The sequence below is a fragment of the Onychomys torridus genome, chromosome 12 (assembly GCF_903995425.1).
Source record: "Onychomys torridus chromosome 12, mOncTor1.1, whole genome shotgun sequence".
NCBI classification, from domain to species: domain Eukaryota; kingdom Metazoa; phylum Chordata; class Mammalia; order Rodentia; family Cricetidae; genus Onychomys; species Onychomys torridus.
Window position 1 is genome coordinate 24,455,818 of NC_050454.1, and position 25,618 is coordinate 24,481,435.

The 25,618-nt window shown below is 43.1% G+C and overlaps 1 long non-coding RNA gene across 1 annotated transcript; it reads right to left on the bottom strand.

The window, feature by feature from the left end:
* Nucleotides 1-234: 234 nt before the first annotated feature.
* LOC118593686 lies at nucleotides 235-25,578 on the bottom strand. Its single transcript, XR_004946293.1, has 4 exons — nucleotides 25,117-25,578; nucleotides 1,731-1,922; nucleotides 1,129-1,307; nucleotides 235-581 (listed from the first exon to the last, which is right to left on the bottom strand). It is a non-coding gene; the product is annotated as an uncharacterized LOC118593686 (long non-coding RNA).
* Between the last annotated feature and the right edge of the window lie 40 nt (nucleotides 25,579-25,618).

Genomic DNA, 25,618 nt, shown 5'->3' on the forward strand with positions numbered 1-25,618 from the left:
ATTTTATAATCAGTAGACACAAAATAAGATCTTGAAAACTGATCTGCAATAATACATTCTCCCCATACCATTAGCCCTCCAAAAGGTCTCTTTAAAGGAAAGTCTTGCCATTCTGTGGCCAAGAAAGGCCCCGTTGATCAGGTAGACTCGCTATTCCCCTGTGACTCCTGCTGCAATCAGAGAGGCAACAGGACAATAAACTATACATTCCAGCCATACCTCAGGGGACCAGCATGGAGTTGTTCTCTCACCAAGGATTTATTTACTCTGGCTTAATAAGAATCTCTCATCTTAAAATATAATGTGAGTTTAATGTTGATGACAAGGCTTGGATGGCCGGTATGAAACTGAGTCTTCAAGTCCCTGAGAAGACACAGCTGGTGTAGCCACAGCACAAGTTTCTTTTCTCAGTGTGAGAGGTGCAACCCTGACATGGAGGAAATAGCTCCAGAGGGGCCTGTTTGGTCTCAGGGACTCATTCCAACTCTGACACCTCCATCTAGGCTGCCCCTTTTATACGAGGCAGAATAAAACAACTCTCGCAGAGGCAGGGCTCAGGATGACATCAACATTTTTTCCATCTGGAAAGAATTGAAATCACCAGTTAATTTTGTTGGTAGTCTCCTAGGGAGGAAAGGTTGTGAGTGAAAAATCATAGCTTGGAACTCAACTTAGGACAAATAGCACTTTCCCCTCAATGTACTGGATGGGAGAGGGGGATTAATCAGCTTCAATTCTTCCCTGCTTCCTGTCTTTGTAATCACATTGGAGACAGCGCAGAGGGAATGGCCAAGATCAAGAAAAACACAGCATGTGCCACACTGGAGGGGGAATGGGCCAGACACTGGCCAAGTCACACTGCCTATGTAACTTCGGTGCCATCTTACCGGTTGGGAAGTAAGAGGGTGGGTGGTGTTGCCTAACCTTCCAAACCGTTCCATCCCAGGAAGCCAGACCTCTGTGTCAGCAGCCTTCCTGTCTTCCTCCTTCCCTTTGCCTCTCCCTTGAAAGTGAACTCGGGTGTGGGGGGGAGGGGGTGGCATTGCCTTGGCTGGGGAGAAGGGGCATAGGGACCAAGGCTGGCTAGATGAGATGTAAATGTTCTTTTTCTTCCCTTTTCTCAAGTACCCCTCTCAGCAGGAGCCTCCTCACGACACCAAATGGCTTTGCTCTCTTCCAGAGTCTGGCCTTGAGCCAACATGTTGTCTTTTCTTATGGCATTCATTACATTCCTTCTAAGCCCATCATCTCCTCTTGGAGAAGAGTGTTTCTGTAGATCGGAAGAAGGATGGTGATGAACTAGGGATCTGAAAACAAAGTTCCAGTTTGTAGTATTTATCTAGTCTTGTGGCTTCAATACTCCCTTCATACTCAAGCTCAAGATGACTGCAGTTTAGTAGCCTGCTTAAGAATTTTCTGAACATTTAACAGTCATCTGTTCTTATGGACCAGTGTGAACCAATTCCAGCACACTGCTGTCTTGGCATCCTTTCTAAGTGATGTGTTCATGAGACCAAGGTGTCAATACAATGCAGGGCCAAAGTTCATACCCACACCTAAGTGGAGCCTTTCATTGAGTTTCTTCATCCCTCGACTAGTATAATCTTTGTGCTTTTATAGTCTTTCTTAATGTGATTCTAATACATTGCCAAGCCAGTCTTAGTTCCTGAACTTAGAGGGTGGGAGATCTCAAAGGCCAGCCTTTTGTTACTAACAAACTAAATACTGACCAGATCTTCTGTGGAGCCTTTTCAAAACTTTAATGACTTCAAGTTGTCCAGTTCTCAGTGTGTAACCTTCAGCCTTCCTTTATTGTGTGAGTTTGCTCTGCAGGGCCGGACCAGTTATGGCTCTGGAACAAAGTACTCCTTTTCCAGGCAGAGAGATGTTTCATCTGGAGCCAGTCTCAGCTTTCCTTTTGGCTTTAATGTAAGCATGAAAATATGAAAATGAACAGCACAAACAAGGTCTTATGGCCTTCTCTAAGCAACATAGGGAGCCAGGAAAGGCAATAACAGAATTCAATCATCCTCTCTCCTTTCCTATTAGCTTGATTTTAGTTTTGTTTCCAGAATAAATAATTTCACAGGTCTCTTTATTCATGAGAAGCTGAAGGAAATGTAATAACTTTGGCTCAGGTGGATGGCTGTGGCTCTACCTGCTAGTTCTGGTCTGTGGACTTTAGTGTTGGATTTATGGTTCTTACCTAGCCATGTGGTAAAGACTAAATAAAGACACTCATGAGGCTGCAGAGTAGGGGTCCAAGAGCAGATTATGGGCCAAGGTTGGGATGAGACAAAACTGAATCTGCTGGGTGTGTTCACTCCCTGGAATGCAGTTTACTCTCCAAAATGGAAAAGTACAAGAATATCATTAGATTTGGAGAGAAGCTTTCAATCAAGTCATAAATTAGTTGTGTTCTTCATAAACTAGGAGTCAAATAAAGTTGACTGTGGGTTAGCTTGGGGAGCAGTAACCCAGCATACTCTAAAGAGGCACACAAGGCTTGAGGAGGCATGGCTCGGGCCATCCCGAGGACAAATGATGCACTTTCTCTCAGCAGCTTTTGTTTTTGCTCTTTTGCTATTTACTGTGGAATGAATGTTTGTGCCCTTAAATTTGTATGTTGGAATTTTAAGCCCTCATTTGATGGTATAGGAAGTGAAGCCTTGGGAAAGTAATAAGATCATGAGTGTGGGCTCTCATGAATGAGATTAGTGCCCTATGAGAAAAGACTCCTTATGTTCTCTCTAATCATCTCCCTTTGCCTTTTCTCCCTCTCTCTAATCTTCATCACGTGAGGAAGCAACATGAAGATGCTCTCCCACACGCTGCCATGGCATTACACAGGGAATCAAGCCAGAACCTTCTTCCTGTCACTAGCTCTGAGAGAGAAAAGTTTTACTAAGTTGTGGATCATGTATGCAACAAAACCATATGGTCAGGCACAATGTGTTCACTGGTACAATAGCAAGACTATCTGGGGGACCAACTGCTTTCTGATTGGATTTGGCACCTGATACACAGGAGGGAATCTGTATCTGTTATTGTAAATCTGGTTATGTAATAAGCCCTAGCTGGGAAAATACTGCTGTTGTACTGCTAAGTGGTGATAGTGTTACCTGTCAAACTGACTTCTAAATATTTATTTATTTATTCATTTATTTTTCAAAACAGGGTTTCTCTGTGTAACAGCCCTGGCTGTCCTGAAACTCTCTTTGTAAACCAGGCTGGCCTCAAACTCACAGAAACCCACCTGCCTCTGTCTCCCCAATCCTGGGATTAAAGGCATGCACCACCATGCCGAGCTAAATATTTATTTGTATGCCCATGTATTAGTGGTGCTATTGGCTTTAGACATAGAAACTTCTTTTTTTCCCACTGGTCAGTGATTTATAACTGATCAAAACTCTGAGAATAAGTGAGTGTTGAATGCTCAGTCATAAATCATAAACCCATATCATCCTCTCTAAGGCTCAAGAAACATTGCAGAAGGAGGGGTGGAAAGAATGTAAGAGTTGGAGGGAGGGGGAGAGTGTCATGGAACTGTCTTCCAGGCACAACATGACAGTTGTTTAACTCTGGAGCTGTGGCTGCTAGCGCTACAACTGCACAAAGGCATCAGTGTTGTCATGGGATGCGAGTGACTCACGAGGTTTTGCCCCTTTCTAAGTATTTTAGGTAGTGGATAGATGATGCGGGAGGGAGAGACATTTTCTTGAGTGGTGTAGCCACTGGTAAGTTGACCACATTCCTGCAATAGCTTCCTATCAAGTTCCTAAAAACTCTTGAGGTCACCACCAAACACACACACACACACACACAAGAAAGTCAAAGGGAATACATATTGTGAAAATGTCATAATAAAACCCATTATTACATATAATTCATATAGGATAATAAAAACTTAATAAAGACGATCTTCTGCAAAGCAGGAAGCTAGTCCTTAGCAGACACTGGATCTGCTCTCACCTTGTTCTGTGCTTTCTACTCTTTGAAATTGTGAAAAAATAAAGGTGTGTCTTTTAAACATCCCAATACACAGTAATTTATTGTGATAATATAAACATGTTTTTCCTGAAAATGTATGACTTTCTGCCATTTCTAGGAATCTTTCAACCACAGGATCCCAGAAACAACAAAAAGATGCTTCAAGAGCATGTCATGTAGTGAATTGGACAGTTTAGACTCCAGGCTTACCTGCAAATATTGTGTAGTCCAGTGATGTGCAAATTTACTCACATACACGGATCCACTTGGGGAAAGTTTCCAGAGTTCCTTTCCTTTCCCTTCTCCTTCACGCATGGAAGCAGGGCTGTGTGGAGCAGGGAGTGTTGTGATGATGATGGGTGAGCGGCAGGAACATGGGGAAGATATAGAGACATGAAGGAGAAGAAGCACCTGGAGGTGGGGGATTGGTTGTATTTGGAAAATACATTAGTCTATTGAGAAAATCGGTAGATGTACTGGAGACCGGAAGGTCAATGTTTTTCACCATCTAAAATGGTATTTACAAAGATGGAAGGAGGAAGAGCTAGAAGTTTGGGATGAGGCTGAGGACGTTAAAGCATGAGCAAGGGCAGGCATGGAGATAGCTACAGATCCATACAGCACTGAACATGTTTGGTCCGCAGAGGTTGCCTTTCCATTTATCCTCCATTAAAAGGAGCCAGGGTTCCCTTCTCACTGATGCAGGACAAGGGCGAGGAAAGATCAAGCTGAGTCTAGACCATCTCGTGACAAAAAATAAAGTGTTCAGAGAATAATAGGTCCACGTTCAAAGGAAATAGAAAGCCAGTTCAAAGGAGCCCCCACTGGCCAAATTCAGGGCCAAAACCAATCATCAAAAGAATGAAAATACTTGATGAAAGTTCAGGAGACTGCCTGTGATATCTATGATAGTCACATAATAAAATCTCAGAGGAAGCCTTTCTTAGGAGGTATCCCTACAGCTAAGCTATGACTGTTCTGAAATATTTATTTTTGTAAATTAAAACAATTTTGACATTTATTTTGTGTCTGTGTGTGGGGGGAGTTGAACATGTGCCACGGCACTCCTACAGAGTTCAGAGGACAACTTGTGAGAGCTGGTTCTCTCCTTCCGCCATCTGGGTCCTGGAGATCCACCCTAGCTTGTCAGGCTTCGTGGTAAGCACCTTTACCACGGAGCCATCTCTTAGGCACTGAAATATTTTCTATTAACATAAATGCATTATTTGCTAATCAAAGGGATGATACCAGCTAAGCCAGTTCTTTGAAACAGTAGCACACAGTGTTTGATGCTAAGGAAATTGAAAACCAGCAGCAGCAATCTGGATGTTTGACCCGAGCTTGTTCACGTGCACCAATAATTACTGCACAAAAGACTGGTGAGGTGGTTCAGCAGGGAAACACACTCGTGGTCCAGCATGACCCCCTGAGTCCATCACCAGGAACCACATGGTAGAAGGAAAACTTACACCCTGTGAATTGTCCTCTGTTTTCTACAGTGTACACACACACACACACACGCAAATAAACTGATGGTGGAAGTTTTATTTTACTTTGTAGAGACACGTCACAGTGTTCATGAGAGCTATTGCTGATTTCCCACCTCTTAGCCTTTTTTGTTAGCATGCTTCCTTCCCATCCACTCCTAATACTGAACCAATACACTGTTTAGAAGGGTGCAGACTGTCTATTTCTGCTATCAGCTGCAATTCCCTCAAACTTCTCTCCCAGAGCCCACGGAGCTGTTGATTTCAAAGTCCCTTCACTTTTGACAGTGTGGCTTTTCTTGTCACAGGTGATTATACAGTCTGGGCTGGTTGTTGAATTCATTTTTTTCCAGGAGTTAATCTCACTCCTACTTACTTCCTCTATTCACCAAAGTCCTTGCTGTCCACAGCTGCCCTTTTCCTTTTGATGGCTGAATGGCGCCCACTGTTGTTGTGAGTACAAGCAGACAGCAGAGTTCCATGAGGGAAGGCAGGTGTGGTCTGAATGACAGGTCATGGTATCAGCAATAAGGAGTACATATACATTTCATCCACTTCTTTTTTACTCATCTTACATGAAAATATACCCCCACACATATATATTGTATCTACTCACATATATGAGTGTGTATCTACTCACAATGAGGAGAGCGCATCCTAAAGTAGATACAATATATATATATATATATATATATATATATATATATATATACACACACACACATTGTTTTATATATATATGTATATATACACGTATATATAAAACAAATGTTTGTATGTGATATGCATATACCGGCAACATATACACATATATGTACATATTCTTGTATATACACTCATACACATATACATGTATATCCATCTCTCTCTAAAAAGTTAATACTTAGTAAGTGGAGAATCTGGCCTAAGGAAACACATTTTGTCATCTTCTGTTGATTTAAAACCACAGTATCCTTCAGTATCCTTAGGAAGAACCAGCACTACTTCAAGTCAGGTGTACCACTCATCCTTCAGGAAGTATTAACTGAGCACTCACTACCAAATGCTGTTCGGGTACTTGGGTCATATCCAGGAACAGCGGAGGTCAAGCTCCCCACCCTTGTGGTACTTTCTGCTGTGTGTGGTCATCCCATGTTACCAAGCTTAAAATGGAAGCTGTTGAACAAAACTTTCCCTAACCGCAGGAGACCTGAGAAGGTCTTTAAAGGGACAGCCGGGTTTTCCTTGGTCACATGTCCTTGCCAACAGTATCTCCTTAAGCCTGTGGTTGGCACAGGTGATCTTTAAAAAAAATCACATCTCGCTTCTGGCTATAAGGTGAACAGAGCCACTGGTTTAGGTGAATCTGAGGCCAATGTGTATCAGTATTTTTCAGTGTTGTTCATATGTATATGTTTTTAGAGCTGATGCTTAGTATTTGATAATCAATGAGGAGAGCGCATCCTAAAGAAGATGGATTCTCTCTGTCAGTTAATTTCCTGTCGCTCTCCATGTAACGGTGGGACCTTGTGAAGCGTCCACCTTCTGTGTTGGCATGTCAACTGGTGTTGTCATTGTTCAGGTCTTGGTTAGGCAGCTGTATTGTTCACATTTCATGGGTGTGGCTTCCCTGTCCTATCTAGAAGAAACAGTCTCACAGCAGATGGCTCTTACAATATTTCCACCATCTCTTCCATGATGTTCCCTGAGCCCTAGGTATAGGGTTTGTGTTGTATATGTATCAGTTGGGAGTTGGGCAGCCCAGAGTCAGCGGTTCTCTGTGTTTGAGCAGGTATGTTCTTCTGCAATGGTCTCCATCTGCTACAAAAAGAAACTTCTTTGATGAAGGCCGACAGGTACACTGATCTATGGGTAACATGTATATTCTCTAGCCTGGAAACCTTTATGACTGCAACTTCCACATATTTAGTTTCAAAAGAGGTGAGCATAAACTTTTATAAATGTTACCTGTTTTAGTCTCTGTAGGCTTGTGAAGAGACTTGCTGGGGTATCAGTTTAGTAGACATGGAGTAGCTACGCTTCTCCTCTCTGGGCCAGTTTTGGTAGCAGTCAGCTGTGAGCCTGACCTCCCCATGGCTGCCCTGGTAATGACTCCCTGCCTGACTCTGGATGAGCCAACCTTGCCCGGGGTAAAAAAATGCATGTTGGGAGGTTTATGGAGGAAAGAGGCAATTGATAATACACTCAGCTAAAGGTCTTATTCATCACAAAGAAGACATTGTGGCTTTTTTGGAATCATATTCAGGTCAATGTGTACTTGTTTTATTAAAATCTAGGGCCATTTGCCTTGACATAAAGTGAGTTGGCTTAGCTTGCCACAACTGATATTTTGCCTAGAGATAAGTAAGCTCCTGCAGTTAAGGGAAAATTCCCTCTAACTGTCAAGGCTCTTGAGAAGATGGAGTGTGAAGTGAAGGAAAGCCCAGGGGTACTGGCTTCTATGGATGCTCCGCTATTAGTGACCTGTGTGACAAAAGGTCCCACCTTCCTTCCCTGTGACTCACTTTCCTCGTTTGTAGGATAGATGGGGTAGAATGGATGGCCTTTTAAAGTTTTTCCAACTCAGTAGACTTGGATGCCATGCAGTACTACCTATTTTGCAAGGACCTTGTGTCAGATGGAAATTCAAGACCCTTTGTTAAATTACTAAGAATTCCAGGGGCTAGAGAGATGGCTCAGCAGTTAAGAGCACTGGCTGATCTTCTGGAGGACCCAGGCCTGAAACTTCCCATGGCAAAACACTAATGCACATTTAAAAAAAAAAATTCTAAGACATAGCTGGGTGTTGTGGTGCACACCTTTAATTCCAGCACTTGGGAGGCAGAGGCAGGTGGATCTTTGAGTTTGAGGCTAGCCTGATCTACAGAGTGAGTTCTAGGACAGCCTGGTTTATACAGAGAAACCCCGCCTTGAAAAAACAAAAACAATTCCAAGACAGAAATAGAATATTAAACCAAGCATCAAGCCCTTCTGCCCTTTCTAAATGTGGCCCATTTATCTTATCAGGTGGCGTGCCCATGAAGCTAGACTCGATCTTGTGTCCTCACTAACTTCCCTTCTCTGATCACACTCAGTGGAGCATCTGCATGACAAAGAGGGAGAAATGTAGACTTTGAGGTTAGAAACAGAAAGACTCCATCTTTAATCTTAGCCTGGTTGGTCTGGGGATAGATCTCAATTGGTAGAGTACTTGCCAATCTTGAAGAAAGCTCTTAGTTGGATCCCCAGCATGGCATAAATCAGGCCTGATAGTGCATGCCTGTGACCCCAGCACTGGAGCATTAGAGGCAGGAGGGAAAGAAGTTCAAGGTCATCCTTGGTTATGTATTAAGTTTGAGGTGAACTTAAACTACACGAGACCCTGGGTATAAAACAAAAAATCTTGACCCAGTGCAGTAATCTTGGGTTACTCCATTCTCTACTCCTTTTTCTAGTTTCTTCAGGTGTAGAGCAGGGCTAATCATACCACCCATAGAGAGTTGAGAAAGAAGGGTAGCAAGTAGCTGGGTGTGGCAGCACACACCTTTAATCCCAGCACTTGGGAGGTAGAGGCAGGAGGTTCTCTGTGAGTTCAAGACTAGCCTGGTCTACAGAGCAAGTTCCAGGACAGTTAAGGCTACACAGAGAAACCCAGTCACAAAAAGGAAAGAAAGAAAGAAAGAGAGAGAGAGAGAGAGAGAGAGAGAGAGAGAGAGAGAAAGGAAGAAAAGAAAAAGAAAAAGAAAAAGGGAGAAAAGTAGGGGTCCAGCAGACTGGATCCAGGGTGCTGCTGGGTATTATTTGTTTATAGTAAGTTCACTGAGTTCCACCTGAAACACGATTTTACAGAGTTGTGGCTTTTAAAGGCAAGATTATACTAGAGAGACAGATTCAGAACAGACATTCTTTAAGAAAAAAAAAATCATGAGGGTTCTTTTACCGTAAGTGCGTCTGCACAGCTCTGCCTTCTGGACCACACACTCTCTGGTTTAGGAAGTCAGTGTATTCCCAGTTTAAAATTGTCTTTGGGCCTGTTCCTTTTTTCATTCACCCCTGGCCTCCCACACTTCCTGCTTTTCAGAACTGCACACAACTCCGGAGGAAGCCATTTGTGTCACACTAGATGGCGGGCTGTGCTTGCTCTCGTCTGCACATCGAGTGTGCCCACACGTGCGGCTTTTCTCAGTTTAGTGTCGCTGGAGAAGAGGGCCAGCCTCTCTTTGGGGATGCTCTGCTCTAGCGAATGGCACCATAAGCAGAAAGCAGCTTCTATCAGCAGGAAAATAGCATTCACCCATGTGTTTATTCTTTCGTTCATTCACTCACTATTTGAGCAGCTAAACACGTGTTAGCTGTGGAGCCAGATACTGAGAATTTGGAGAAACTCAAGGAACAATGGGAGAGTAAGTAGACAGGAAGCAAAGTAAACGTTTATAAAAAAGATTATAAAGGTGTGAGTGCAGTTGGTGATGGGGATGATTCTCAAGGTGTGTGCAGGTGGTGATGGGGATGATTCTCAAGGTGTGAGCAGGTGGTGATGGGGATGACTCTCATGGTGTGTGCAGGTGGTGATGGGGATGACTCTCATGGTGTGTGCAGGTGGTGATGGGGATGATTCTCAAGGTGTGAGCAGGTGGTGATGGGGATGACTCTCATGGTGTGTGCAGGTGGTGATGGGGATGACTCTCATGGTGTGTGCAGGTGGTGATGGGGATGATTCTCATGGTGTGTGCAGGTGGTGATGAGGAATGACTTTCATGGTTCACTTTCTGTGTGGAGAGTAAGAGGAAGGAATATTTAAGTCTGGTGCTAAAAGATGATCAGGTGTTTTTGTAATTGGAAGTTTCCTGTCCCAACTGTCCTGTCCCAAATAAAAGCTTAGCCAGTAGCTCAGGCTTATTACTAACTAGCTCTTACAACTTAAGTTAACCCATATTCCTTATTTACACTATGCCACATGGCAGTACCTTTATTCATATGGCACATTCATCTCCTGCTCCTCTGGCTAGCTGGTGACTTCTGACTCTACCTTTCTCCTTCCCGTCATCATAATCCTTAGTTTGGTTGCCCCGCCTATACTTCCCGCCTGCCAATTGGCCAATCAGCATTTTTTATTAAACCAACTCAAGTGACAAAATCTTTACAGTGTACAAGAGGATTATTCCAGAGCAGTTTTTTGTTTTGTTTGTTCTTTGTTGTTTTCAGGACAAATTGAGTCACCTGAAGGGAATCCTAAACTCTCATTGTTGTCTTTGGGTCCTTTAAATCATCTCTGAATAATTCCGCTGAGACATTTGCTTCAGGATTAGCCTGGTGGAGAGTCAGTTTTACCAACACTATGGCTTCAGCACATACACAGAAACAAACCTTAACCTCTAGTTCAAGGGTATGATCACATTTAGAGGTGAGGAACTCCATCTTTGTTTCAGTTACATCATTCCTCACTCCCAACCCTTTCTTCCCTTCTCTCATAGAGGAAGATGCCCTTACTCCTTCTAAAAGCAGCCCTTCTTCAGGGAGCCTGGTCCCACCTCGCTTATTACATTTTCTGTCTCACAACTTCAAACTCTTCACTTTCCATCTCCTTCCCTTCTGTCAACAAACAACTTCCAATCTTGCACAAACTCAAAACAAACATAAGCCACGGCCTTCTCACTCACACGCTGTTGCTGCCATTGTAATTTCCTTGATCCTTCTTCACTCTGTGTCTTCTAACACTTGGGCCTCCAGTCCCTTCCCCTCATGGAATCTCAACTCCCCAAAGAACCTCCAGACCAACAAGTCTACAGACCTGTCTCCAGCTTTCATTCCCATCAATGTCATTTACATCTTTAAAACGCACAGTTCTTGAACTGAGGTTATCCCATATCTTCCACAGCACTGTGGTCCCAGCTCCCCCTGCCTCTTCTGATCCTACTCTTCTCAGGTCAACACTACCCCAAGGGTGTTCTGTATGGTCTCTTGATCTAAGCTCTGGACTTTCAAGCCATGCCTCTCTCCTTCATCCTCTCTGAACACTCCACTTTATAGCAAGTCTTCCCTGTCCCACCATCCAGTTCCCAAATCACGACATGGACTTACTACTAATTATGAAGGCTTGGCCAATAGGCTTGTTTATAACTAGCTTTTTTTTTTTTTTTTGAGACAGGGTTTCTCTGTGTAGTTTTCATGCCTGTCCTGGATCTTGCTCTGTAAACCAGGCTGGCCTTGAACTCATAGAGATCCGCCTGGCTCTGCCTCCCAAGTGCTGGGATTAAAGGCATGTGCCACCACCGCCTAGCTCTACCTAGTTCTTGTAAGTTAAATTAAGCCATATCTTTTAATCTATGTTCTTTTCAAATGGCTTGATTACCTATACTGTGTAATGTCCATGCTGCTTGCTCTGTGTCCTTTGGTGTCTCCCCTTCTTCCCAGTGTCCTCTCTGCCCCGAATATTCTGCCTAGCTATTGGCTGTTCAGCTTTTTATTAAACCAACTCTAAGTGACACATCTTCACAGTGTACAAAAAGACTATTCCACAACACCACTCCAGCAGTGTCTGTGATCTTCCACTGAGGTAGCAGCTCTGGGCATCTCAAATCAGAACTCAGTATGTTCTGCCTCAGACTCTTACACTTTGGTGGATGATAAGCTTCATCCCAGCACTCAGACTCAGGATCTGATGGCTTTCGTTACTCTCTCTCTCTCTCCTTTGGCCTTTTCCCAATGGGATCCCAAACCCTGTTTTGGGTAACTGAATGGTTCCTGCTTTGTTGGTATTATAAAAACAAGGGTTTCTTCTGCCTGTTGGCTACTGAGAATGCCTGATTGTGGGTACATCTTCATTTTCCCTAGTTTATGTAAATTAACAGAACTTTCCAATGCTTTACCCTGTGGGTCACAATTGGGGCCTTTCTGTATTTACCTACACTTGCCCTAAGTATTAACTGAGTATTTTTAAAGCAACCCCTGATCTTTCTATGGCTTGGCCAGTTCTCACCCTTAAGTCATTCTAAAGAGATGCAAGATGAAGAAGAGGAAGATCAGGTTTTTGAGGCAAGAAGTAGAACTGAAATTGAAGATTAAAAACAATAGAGACTTGGCAAAGATAAAAGGAAAAAAAATCCAATATGCTTCCAGAAGGAAGAGATCCCATGTGTGTGTGTGTGTGTGTGTTGTAATAAGTGGAGGTAGTATTTGAACTGGACCTGAATAGAGAAAAACTATTTTCACAATGGTTTCAGGATGGGCTATACCAGGCATGTTTGGAAAAATAGGAAGGAATCTGGATTTGCTGGAGAAAAGGAGTTCAGACTAAACTAACTAAAATTGGTTTACTTGATGAGTTCTAAAATTCACATATTTTCTTAGAAAGCACAGGCAGTGCAGAACGTAAGGCTTTGGCTTATGCTTCAACAAAAACATTTACTTCAGAGCTGAGTACTGTGTATATTTGTTAGGACATACACACAGACACAAATACATACACAAATATAGACAGACAGACAGACACATACAGAGGCACAAACACACACACACACACACACACACACACACACACACACACACACGAGAACATGCTGGGGATTGTTGGAATGCACAGGCTCTGTGGGAGTAAGTGTGAATCCATTCTCAATTGCGAAGTCACGAGTGAGCACCACTAACACAAGTAAAGACACACACAGTGCCTGTGGCAGTGTGAGGAGGGAAGAGGAATGGAGTTGGCATGAACGCAAGGAAAGATACAGGTCAGCATTTGATTTAGGATGTAAAGGGTAAGCATGAGTGTGTCAGCGGGAGGAGGGAAAGCACTGTGCTTCCGATGAGGGAGCAGAAGGAAATGTGAGCAAGTGTGTCAGAAGGGGAGGGCACAGGCAGATGTGCACAGAGCAGAAACTGTTGTATATGCCAGGTGGCGTTATCAATGGAGGTAGCTCTGCATGGCTGTGGCTTCATGGGGGGGTCAACTTGTCCCCCATGGGGCTTTTGACAGTGTCTCCAGGTGTTTTTAAATTGTCACAACCAGGGTGAAAGCCAGAAAGACTGTTATATGTCCTACCATGAACAGGACAACCCTTCAAAACAAAGAATTATCCCATTCAAATACGAGTGGCACCAGGGTTTAGAAACTCTTAACAGAAATAGAGAAACAATAAGAAGAAGAAAAGAAAAAGAGGGTTGGAAAGATAGGTGTTAATTCAAAACAAAAATTAAAAAACCATATAAGGAAACTTTCTGGAAAGGCAAAAAAATAATTAATTAAAATTGGTTTCATTATTTTATTAAAAGTAATAATTCTAGCAAGTGACAAAAGAGCATTTCAGCATTTCTTTGTAAGATTCTTACAGCTTAAGCACTGGATAAGAGGGCTTGCAGTTCCTATAGAACACCTGCATTCAGTTCCCAGCACCCATGCTGGGCAGCTCACAACCTACTGTAACTGTAGCTTTGGAGGATATGATGTCCTCTTCTGGCCTCTATGAGGACCTGTATAAAGATGCTAGACACATGTACAAATAAAATAAATCTTAAAAAATATTTTTATTCATTTTACATACCAACCACAAATCCTTCTCTCATCCCTCCTCCCGCTTGCCCCCCCCCCCATCTCCTCCTCCAACAGGTTAAGTTCTCCCATGCAGGGACAGCTAAGCCTGGTACATTTGGTTGAGGTAGGACCCAGTCCCTCCCCGATGCATCAAGGGTGAGCAAGGTGTCCAGCCATAGGTAATGGGATACAGAAAGCCAGCTCATGCACCAGGGATAAATCCTGATCACACTGCCTGGGGCCCCTCAAACAGATCCAGCTACACAATTGTCTCCCTGCAGAGGGCCTAGTCTGGTCCCATGCGGGTTCCACAGCTGTCGGTCTAAAGTTTGTGAGTTCCTATGAGCTTGGTTCAGTTGTCTCTGTAGATTTCCCTATCACGATCTTGACCAGCCTCGTTCATATAATCCCTCTTCCCTCTCTTCGACTAGACTCCTGGAACTCTGCCTGGTTCTTGGCTGTGGATCTCTGCATCTGCTTCCATCAGTTACTGGATGAAGGCTCTATGATGACAGTGAGGGTGTTCACCAATCTGATGATTACCAAGGTAGGCCAGTTCAAGTACCCTTACCACTATTGCTAGTAGCCCAGGCTGGGGTCATCCTTGTGGATTCTTAGGGAATTTCCCTAGCTCCAGGTTTCTCCATTACTTCATGTCTCCCTCTATCAAGACATCTAATGTCTGTTAGTTCCCTTATTTCTCTGTTAAGTTTCTGTCTGGCAGAACTGTCCATTGGTGAGAGTGAGAAGCTGAAGTCTCCCACTGTTAGTGTGTGGGGTTTGACGTGTAATTTCAGCTTTAGTAATGTTTTTTTTACTATGTTGGTGTTCTTGTATTTGGGCATAAATGTTCAGAATTAAGACTTCATCTTGATGGATCTTTCCTGTGATGAGTATGTAATGTCCTTCTCCAACTCTTTTTATTAATTTTACTTTGAAGTCTATTTTGTTAGATGTTGGGATAGCTATATCAGCTTGCTTCTTAAGTCCATCTTACTGGAAAAACTTCCCAGCCCTTTACTCAAAGGTAATGTCTGTCTTTGAAGTTGAGTGTGTTTCTTGTATGCAGCAGGAGGATGGATTCTGTTTTCATATCCATTTTGTTAACTTGAGTCTTCTTATAGGTGAATTGAGTCCATTGATATTAAGGGATATTAATGACCAGTGGTTGTTAATTCCTGTTATTTTTTGGTGGTAGTGTGGTGTGTTTCCCTTCTCTGGGATTTGTTGGTGTGAGATTATCTGTTGCCTGTGTTTTCATGGATGCATCTAACTTCCTTGGGTTGGATTTTTCCTTTGAGTGCTTTCTGTAGGACTGGATTTGTGGATAGGTATTATTTAAATCTGGTTTTATCATGGAATATTTTGTTTACTCCATCTATGGTGCTTGAGAGTTTTGCTGGGTATAATAGTCTGGGTTGGCATACAAGGTCTCTTAGTATCTGTATAACATCTGGACCCAAAAATGAAGTCCCCTTACCACATAATAATCAAACCACTAGACATACAGAATAAAGAAAAAGTATTAAGAGCTGCAAAGGAAAAAGGCCAAGTAACATATAAAAGCAGAACCATCAGAATAACACCTGACATCTCTCTGAAAGCCAGAAGATCCTGGACAGATGTTATGCAAACAATAAAATAAATCTTAACCAAAAAAATTTTAGGTGTTGGGGTCAATGGAACAAAAATTCTCCAATAGAGCTGGACGTGGTGGTGCCTACCTTTAACCCCAGCACTCAGAAGGCTGAGGCAGGTGAATATCTGTGATTTTTGAGGCCAGCCTGGTCTACAGAGTGAGATCCAGGACAAGCACCAAAACTACACAGAGAAACCCTGTCTTGAAAAAACAAAAACAAACAAACAAAAAAACACACAAAAAAAATGAACTCGGGGTGACACCTAACCCAGAAGTGGTCCAGAATCAATCTACCAATGTTGTCCAGAGGAGCCAGAGGGGATGGGAAAGAGAATAAATTCTTGGCCAGGGTCCCCAGGAGCTGGGTCTGGTAGTCCATGTCTCACAGAAAAGATCAGAAGGTCCCCATGTCCCCGGAATAGAATTAGGAACTCACAGGTTTTGAAGAGGGTCCCAGTCCCATCCCAGCCCAGAGGGTCTGGATCCACAGCCTCTCTGCCCCCATAGCACCAACAGCATTATATCCTGGCCCTCTGGAGTTCATCCTCAATAGTTCTGATGCTGCCTCTGCCATCATGTGCAAAGTCCAGGAAATATCTTATAAGCAGTCCAGACAGGGCACCTCCAAGCAGAAAACCAACATGGCAAGTGAGCTGGCTACACTCTGGATTTGGGTAACTACAACACCATTCAACCCTAAAAACCAGTCTCTGACCCAGTGTTCCTAGAGTGGGCATCCCTTTTGTGAATTTCCTAGCCAAAGGCAGGTAGTGATGTCTGCACAAGTAGAGAAAGAGGAGTCAGCTTTGAGCACAACTGATGTACCCAATGCCTTGAGAGAAAGCTATCAGGGCATGCGACACAGATGCTGCCCCTTCAGCCAGGTGCCCTGGGGTCAGCCTGCTCTGGAGAGCCCGAGAGCCACAGGCCACTCAAAACATCAGGACAGGCTGTTGGCCATCAGTTGAGCTTTTAAAGCAAACATCTCAAGCTGGATGTGATGGCAAATGCCTGTAATCCCAGCAGCCCTTGGGCTGATACAGAGTCTTTGTGAACCAGGGGCTGGAGAGATCCTGCCTCAACACACAGAAACAAATCAACAAAATAAACACATCAGTTGTTTTCAACACACACTCTTGGAAAGGAAAACCAAATCAAAACTTTGAACTTGGGGAGTATTAGAGTTCTTTGTGGCATAATTAAAGGGACACAATGTAATTGACTCTTGCTTACACTACAATGCCATGGAGACTATGAAATTGAAATGATGCAGCCTCAGAACCACAGAACGAGAGAGACTGCCATTAGAAAGTGTATATCCCAGACCAAGGGTGCCAGTTAAAATACAGGATGCAGTTCAGTTTTGAATTTCAGAAACACAATATTTTAGTAGTGTAAGTTTATCTCAGGCTACCTCCAATTATTTGAAATTCAAATTTAACTGAATACCCTGTATTTTGTTTTTTTTTGCTGTTGCTGTTGAATCTGGCAACCTTATCCCAGACAGGATTAGATGGGTATTTTGCTGATTTCCAGTCAGTACTGGTACCCATATGCTTTGCTAGCATTAGCATCTTGCCCCTCCTGCTATGATGGCTGTGGAGTTGCAACGTGACTCCTGTATTCAAGCTGACTGCTTCAGCTAGTGTTGATCTGAAGAATCCAACGTCTAGTGCAATTCTGGGAGAGGAGAGAGCGAGAGTCAGAAAGTGGGCATGCTAAGAGTCTCTGATAAGGTACATTTTTAAAATAGAGTGTGCTTATATTTTATGTGTATGAGTGTATAGGTATGTGTACCACAACCACAAGTATACAGTACCTGTGGAGGCCAGAGGAGGGCATCTGATCCTTTGAAACTGGTGATTGTGATCCACTGACACGGGTACTGGGGACTGAACCCGTTCTCTTTCAAGAGCAAAACATGCTCTTTTGTGTGTGTGTGTGTGTGTGTGTGTGTGTGTGTGTGTGTGTTTGTTTTTGAGACAGGGTTTCTCTTTGTAGCCCTGGCTGTCCTATGTAGACCAGGCTGGCCTAAACTTAAGAGATCCACCTGCCTCTGTCTGCCTAGTGCTAGGTAGGATTGAAGGCATGCACCACCAGTGCCTGGCACATGCTCTTAACCACCGAGCCATTTTCCCAGTTTCTGTGGTACATTTCTGAACTATTTTCTTTATTTGGCAGACATTAATTGACCAGTGACATGTTCTAGGTATTGGGGAATAAAACAAGAAATGAAGCATGACTAAAGTAGATTTTCAATCTCATATAACAACTCTGTGTTGGCTTTATCAGATGATAGCACTTTGCCATTATTTGAATATGTATGCCTACTGCCCTGATCCTGTTTTTTAACAAATTTTCACTAAGGTGACTTTTCCATAATAGATTTTATGAGAATTATTAGCCATAAATACTGACATAATAGAGAAAGCTTTTAGGAACATGACTCTGCTGAAATCTGTTTCCTCAATGCGTGTGTGTGTGTGTGTGTGTGTGTGTGTGTGTGTGTGTGTGTGTGTGTATGTGTGTGTGTGTGTATACAGTTAGTGGTCTCTTGGAAATGAGACTACAGGGACATGTCTCTCTTGGTCATTTTGAGTCCCCAGAGCAAGCACTTTAAAGATTCTAGTCACAGCTTCTCGGGCAGAAAAGATGGCTCCCTGGTTCAGCAAATGTGGCTTGGCTCTGACCCTGACTTAGTTCTAGGGTGTTATGTTCCATTAGAGGCTCTGGTGAGAGGAACTTCTGAGTACCTTTCAGAAACCCGCCAAATCAGGCACAGACTTGCTGGCAGCCTTAGCGGAGGGCTCGTACTGATCCATGCCCAGCTCTCAGGAGGTAACTGGCAACAGAGGAGAAAGCAAAACAAGCCACCCAATGCCTTTGCACCTTGGAAATTGGACTCGGGAATTCTGCCTCAAGGCTGGGAAAGAGTGGAAATGATGATTCCATTTTCTCCAGGTCCAATTTCTGGGCATTTAGACTTTAATGTTAAGGAAATACATCCAATTATATGATTATTAACTCCACCCACAGGGTTTCTCTATGTAACAGTACTGGCTGTCCTGGAACTCACTCTGTGGACCAGGTTAGCCCCATACTCAGAGATCCACCAGCCTCTGTCTCCTGAGTTAAAAGTTGAGTTCTGGGATAAAAGTTGTGTGCCACCACCAGCCGGCCAGGTCAGGAGATTCTGCTCCTTGAGAACATATTAAGATTAAGGCACTCCTATCTAAAACTAGACCATAGGTCTCAAGACCTGTTCCTCTTCTAGGCCAAGCCTTGAAATCTATTTTGCCTGTGGGACACTCTTTTGACTACCAGCATCTTCTCTGGTGGAGGTAAATGGACTTGTCTTCATTCTGTCTTAGGTCTCAGAGTGAGGACTATTAAATTCTTTTTTACGGCTTCTGAGGCCACATTGACCCAGTTAGACGGTAAGCCTTATGCTGCCCTCTAGAGGAAAAGGGAGTTACTTTGCAAGCCGGAACTGAGGACTTACTTCTCAAGTAAATTTAAGGTGTTATATAAAAACCCACAGGGAATAATGGCCCTTAAAGCTATTCTGTTATGCTAAAACTCGAATCTAAATATTATGAAAGAAATACATATTAAACTAATTTTGAACAGTTGGTTATGCTATGAGAGTCTAATGTCTCAGCATTGCTGGGATCTCATTTCTTTCTTTCACTTTCTGCTTCTCTGCCTCCCTTTCTTCTTTTTAAAAGTGTGTGTGTGTGTGTGTGTGTGTGTGTGTGTGTGTGTGTGTGTGTGTATGATGCCTTGTGCCTAGACAGGGGGCAACCAACCTTCTGGAGCTAAAGTTGCAGGTGGTTGTGAGCCACAGGAGTGGGTGCTGGGAACTAAACCTTGGTCCTCACCAAGAGAGGTACAAACTCTTAGCTGCTGAGTTACCCCTTTCCAGCCCCTGCATCCTTAACTTCAGCTATTAGTTGATATATCTTGGGATAATTATCAAGATTCTTGTAAGATTGTCTTTCAATAGTTTCAAAAAGAGAAATTCATTCTAGTCAGGAAATGGTCCAGGCCTCCCAGCCATGGTTGGCTGTAATTAACCCAGACACTTGGGTATGTTAGGCAAGCACCCTACCTTTGGGCTACATACATTCTTAGCTCTGTACTTTGGGTCAAATTGTAAACCAAAATCCACTTCAGGGATTCAATGAAACAAATGTTAATATCATACATTTAGGAGTCCCTCCATTCAAGCAAGATGCTGTCTCCTTGGCACTTCTGAATATAAATTAACATTTGAAAAAAAATGTTATCTTTTTAAAAGAAGTCTGAAAATGACAAGATTCTCAAAAACTACATCCAGACAGAAGCAAGCATTTTCAATTAATGTCTACTTGAGGATACGTTTTATGATTTATACAATAATTTTTATGATGATGGAATTTTTGGAGGCTACAGTATGAGGCACTGACACACTGGATCGGTTTGCTGGCCCTTCAACGTTTTCCCGATCACTTCTAGAACTGTCTTTTTTATTATGAAACTTTTAAGGTGAGGCTAGTTGGTGGAAGGCTTTTTTATCATGAGTCAATATAGTATGGATTCAATGAGTGCTTGCAAAGGAGCCACAGCCAGCGAGGTGGGAGACAACATCACCTGCATGTAGGTACTTATGCCTGGAGCAGAGGAGTCTTAGGGACAAGGCAGACAGGACTGGACAGAGTGAGGTGGAGGCAGAACAAGGAACATCTGAACTAGAGTTTACAGACTGGAAAGAATCAAGGCAGAAAGTCTGTGCATGGCAGCAATTTGAAAACTTCATTCTAGGGCAGATGTTCCCTCAGGAAAACCAATTATAGTCAGGCCTAATGCCATATGAATAATCGTCTCCTGCTGAGATATATTTTGAAATGTGAGAATTAAGGACAGTTCAGATGTTCAGATACCATTGGTCCCCCCACCCCCCCACCAAATTAAAGTTAGTTTTACAGGGCAGGAGTGACAGCTCAGTGGTTAAGAGCACTTACTTAACTTCCTTTGCAGAAGATCTGGGTTTGGTTCCTGGCACCCACATGGGGACTCGCATCTGTCCTTGACCCCAGTTTGAGGGTATCAGGTGGCTCTCTTCTGACCTATGTGGGCACCAGGCATTCATGGTGCATATATATACATGTAGAGAAAGCATTCATTATACCTAAGATAAATCTTGAAAAAAAGCTTTACTAATTTATTGATATTCAGCAATGTTGAAAATACAGGTCCCCTGGCTCCTATAACATAGACAAAATAATGCACTAACAGGCGGTGATCTATTTAATTCCTCCAGACACCTTCATCAATCAGCTAATCAAAACAATGCAGCAACCTTGTTTCTTATAGTCAATCACTGCCAATTGACCTTTGTCTCTGTAGGATCCTATTATTCCCATTGAAACCTGGGAACTCAGTTCAGTGGCAGTATCGCTTATTATCAGTTGACCTACAGAAGATGGTCGTCACAGAAGAAACTGTGAGCCTCTCATTAACTCATTTCTAGGTGCCTCAGCATGAGGAGTTATGTCTGAAGAGGCTACACCATTGGGGTTGAGGTGAGCAGACATCTACTCCAATATTTCAATTCCTCTAAGCCTTTGGATCTTACCCTCTGCATTATCCCCAGACAATTCTGGCAGTTAGCCTGACTGAATATTGGTTCCAGCTGGTTCACTTCAATCAGCAGAGAATATAGACAATCTCTAGCTTTCAGATTCCCCCATATCAGTCCATTCTATCTAGTACATTGTTTTATATCTATCATCTATGGTCTGATGACCTTAAAATTCAATGTGACTTGAGTGTCTATCACTAAAAATGAGCAAGATTCTGTAATTACTGTGGAGTATAAACTCTTGCCTTCTGTGCCAGACTTTGTACGTGGTCTCTCAGAACAAACCAGACCTGCATCTAGATGTAGTTCCAGGGATGATGAGAAGCGGCTGGGGTCTTCGAGTCAGTCTCTTCAGACACAGGCAGCTAGGCAGCCCCGAAAGCTCAGCTTTTCCTGAGTCCCCAGTAGAAGTTCCCCATACCCCGGTTCAGTCTTCCTTGTAACTAATCACACTTACATATGGGGCTTATTAGTACACACATGCGATTTAAGTTGTAATTCTGCAAGCCACAATAACTGTGTACTGACTCCAGGTCTGCTCAACATTCTGACACGTGAGTGAAGCACTCACAGTCACCACAGGAGCTCTGGCTTTTCTGAGAGTAAGTGACCCAGTCTTGCCACTTTCTTAGGCTCTCTGGTTCATTCAGAAGCATAACTGCTACTGGTTTCTGGTCCCCGGTGGGCTGCAGAAAGTTCTTCATTCCAGCCAATCACATATGATTAAGCATGGCTACATAGCACAGCACAGACTTATCATATCCTATTGCTTTAATTAAAAAGTTTGTTATTGTGTTCAAAACGAACGACATGATCATATCAACCAGTGAATCCCATATTGAGGGGTTATTACCTGGGACTACCTCTGGTTCCAAAGAGCTATCAGTTAGAACCCTTTAGTAAAAAGGGATGAATGTCACACACTTTACCTTCAAGAATTGAATGTCTGGAGGTTAACTGGACATTTGAGAGCTGGAATGCTCAACTACAGCAGTGCACTAGCACAAGTAACTTTCTGTTAACCGTTCTAGGAACCGGCGACACAAGAAAAGACCAGACTTGGGCTATCGGAAGGTAGGTTTTTAGAGGAAGATACCTGCAGAACTGGGACACAGGTCACTGAGGAGGCACTGCTGGTTCTACTGGGGGTGCTTCTGGGATCTGTTACAAAAGTCAGAGACCAACTGCCACTGCCTGGGCTAAAGGGAGGGCCCCGTCTCTACTCTTGGGGTCGCCCTCCCTCTAGTGGCCCACAGTGGTTTAACATCTCCTCTCTCTCCCGCCCCCTTTCACCCATACACTCTGTCTCTGGTGTATTTTAGCACGAAAACATTATTTTACTCAACACAACGATTTCTATGTTAAAATAAAAAAAAAAAAAATACAAAGTCATAGAGGAAAAAAGTCTGCCCTACTGATGAAAACTGATCACTGTTAATACCTTTTTAGAATTTTTCCATGTATAAGTGTATAATTTCAACAGATCAGTTTTCTAATCTGCTTTTAAAAATGCCTGAGGAGACTGGAGAGATGGCTCAATGGGTAGGAAGACTTGCTGCTCTTGCACAGGGCCTGGGTTCAGTAGCTAGCACCCACATGGTGGCTTATGACCATCTGTAACTCCAATTCCGGAGGATCTGACACCCTCTTCTGACCTTCATGGGCATCAGGCATCATATATATACAACCAGGCAAAACACTCATAGACAGTGGATAGAATAAAACAAACAAACAAACAAACAAACAAACAAACAAACCCACACCTTAGGCCAGGCAGTGGTGACGCACGCCTTTAATCCCAGCACTCGGGAGGCAGAGGCAGGTAGATCTCTGTGAGTTCAAGGCCAGCCTGGTCTACAAAGGGAGTTCCAGGACAGCCTCCAAAGCTACAGAGAAACCCTGTCTCGAGAAACCAAAACCAAACCAAAACAGAACAAAACAAAACAAAACAAAAACCCCAAAACCAAAAAAACAAAAACAAAAACACGACTTAATCTAGCATAAAAATTGCTCATATCAGTATATGTTTATTTACACCAGAGGATCTCAAACCATTCCTAAGTATGGGCTTGTGAGCCACCCACGAGAGCTAGAGTAGAAGGCCTTATTAATGGGAGGGCCTATCATCACCCTTAGCCACTACAATTCTGTTTTACATATTTGCTTTACACATTTGACACCAATGTTAAGATTTTTTTGGGGGGTAGGGAAGAAAATTATACTATCAAACTATTAGAAAACAACAGATTTCTTGTGAGGATATAGTGTTAACACTATTTCCTATTTCTTGTTTTCTATTTGGGACAGGGTCTTGCTATGTAGGTTAGTTTGTAACTCAAGAAGACCCACCTGTCCCAGTCTCCTGAATGCTAGGATTACACATGCTCAACCAAGCATATTTTAGTATGCACTTCTTGGATTACTGAGGTATGTAAAGTTTCCCTATTGATGGTCACCTATGTCTGTTAGTCTTTCTCTGGAGTCTAAAAATTTTCCAAACATGATTTGAAAACCTGCCCTGTGCTTCTTCCATATGCCCAGTTCCTAGAAGCTCTGCTTTTAAAATGTATTGCTCATAAAACAGCATCTCCTTGTCTCCACTCCTCATTATGACCTCAGAAATTCCTTCACAAGAACAGACCTCTCGTTCTTAGGCTCCCTCATGTCTTCCTACCCCTGCCTCATAAACATGTCCATATCTACAGCTACCTTAGCTTTTCTTTCGAGCTCAGATAATAAGGCTTTTTAACCTTCAAGTGGACTCTTTCACTTAGGTTCTTGACTCCATCTCTCCTTGTCTTCCCTGAACAGGGGAAGATACTGCAAGATGCTACGGTACTAACTTTGAACATGGAAGAGGTGGGCATGAGCCAGAGAACGAGGCAACCACTAAAAGTTGGAAAAAGCAAGGAAACACATTCTTTAGAGGCTTCAGAGGGAAATGGCCCTTTAAACAGACAATTTTACTTTAGTAAGACTGAACAGATGCTGGGGAGATATCTCAGTGGGCAAAGTGTTTGCTGGGCAAATATAAGAACCTGAGTTCAGATCCTCATTACCCTAGGAAAAGCAGGGCATGGTGGTTCATACCTGTAGCTGGTGCTGGTGGGGATGGAGGGATGATTCTGGGGACTGGCAGCCAAACGTTGGGTTCCAGGATCAGTGGGAGAAGCTGACTCAAAAATAAAGGTGGACAGCTATAGAGGAGACCTAACCCAGTGGTTCTCAGCCTTCCTAATGCTTCAACCCTTTAGTACAGTTCATGTTGTGGTGACCCCAACCACAAAATTATTTTCATTCCTACTTCATAACTGTAATTTTGCTGTTAGCCTCCATGTAGGCATGCGCACACATGTATGCACCATACATCCCAAATAAAAAAAAGAATATTTCCTATCTTCTTTATCTACATAAATCCAGTAGCTTTGTGTTGTTTTAGTCTGTTAAGTCTGTGGCAATTTGTTAGAGTCAAAATAGGCCATCAAAAGGGCACGATGGCAGTGCATTAAATGGGCATCTAAGTAGTTATAGAGTGAGGACAGGTGTTTAGGAAGAATTATTAAAGATAATGGTCTCAGAGCTGACTGAGGAAGTGAGGTTGTTTCAGGGAGACAGTCCAGATGGAAGAGCAAGTATCTGCAAGGTACACAGAGGACAGAAATGTTTCGGTAGGGCAAGATTACTTGCACTAAATACAAGTCTAGTTAAGAGTAAATATTTGTATAGTAAGTACACTTCTAATCTAATGTATTCCATAACCTATGAAGGTCTTTATTTTACTCATAATCATACTTAAGTCTGGAGAAGCAGCTTTTTGGGATCACAGAGCCAGCAAAGACAGAATGAATGCTAACACGTCTCTAATGCTCACCAAATGTTCCTCTCCACATTGTGAAAGGAACCCTAAGTACATAACAAGACAGTATCAACGGCTGACAATAAACAACCATCAGGATATCATGGTGATGAGGACCAGCAGAGCTTGGAATATTTTGTCCGAGACAACGACGGTGGTAATCCAGACAACCTCTGGGTCTCTCAGTTATTATCAAAGTGGGGTTGATAGCCAAGGTATGTAGTCTTCCTTGACTACTCAAAATAAATCGTTACGAACTCCACATTTAATATAATCCGAGTTCTTCTTTTCAAAATACCTGAGGCGGAGTTGAGGGCTGGGCCTCACTCGGACTCACTCCTCTGTAAAACACCTAGCTTCGAAGTTGTTCCAAACTTCCGTGTGACTCAGGAAACTCTGGAAGGAACTTAAGAATACGGGTCTCCTTTCCCGGAAGGCCTAACCGGGCGTAACTCCGCCCCCCGGGCCGGACCACACACCTCGGGCCCGCCCCCCCACTTCCTCCCTCCCACCCTCT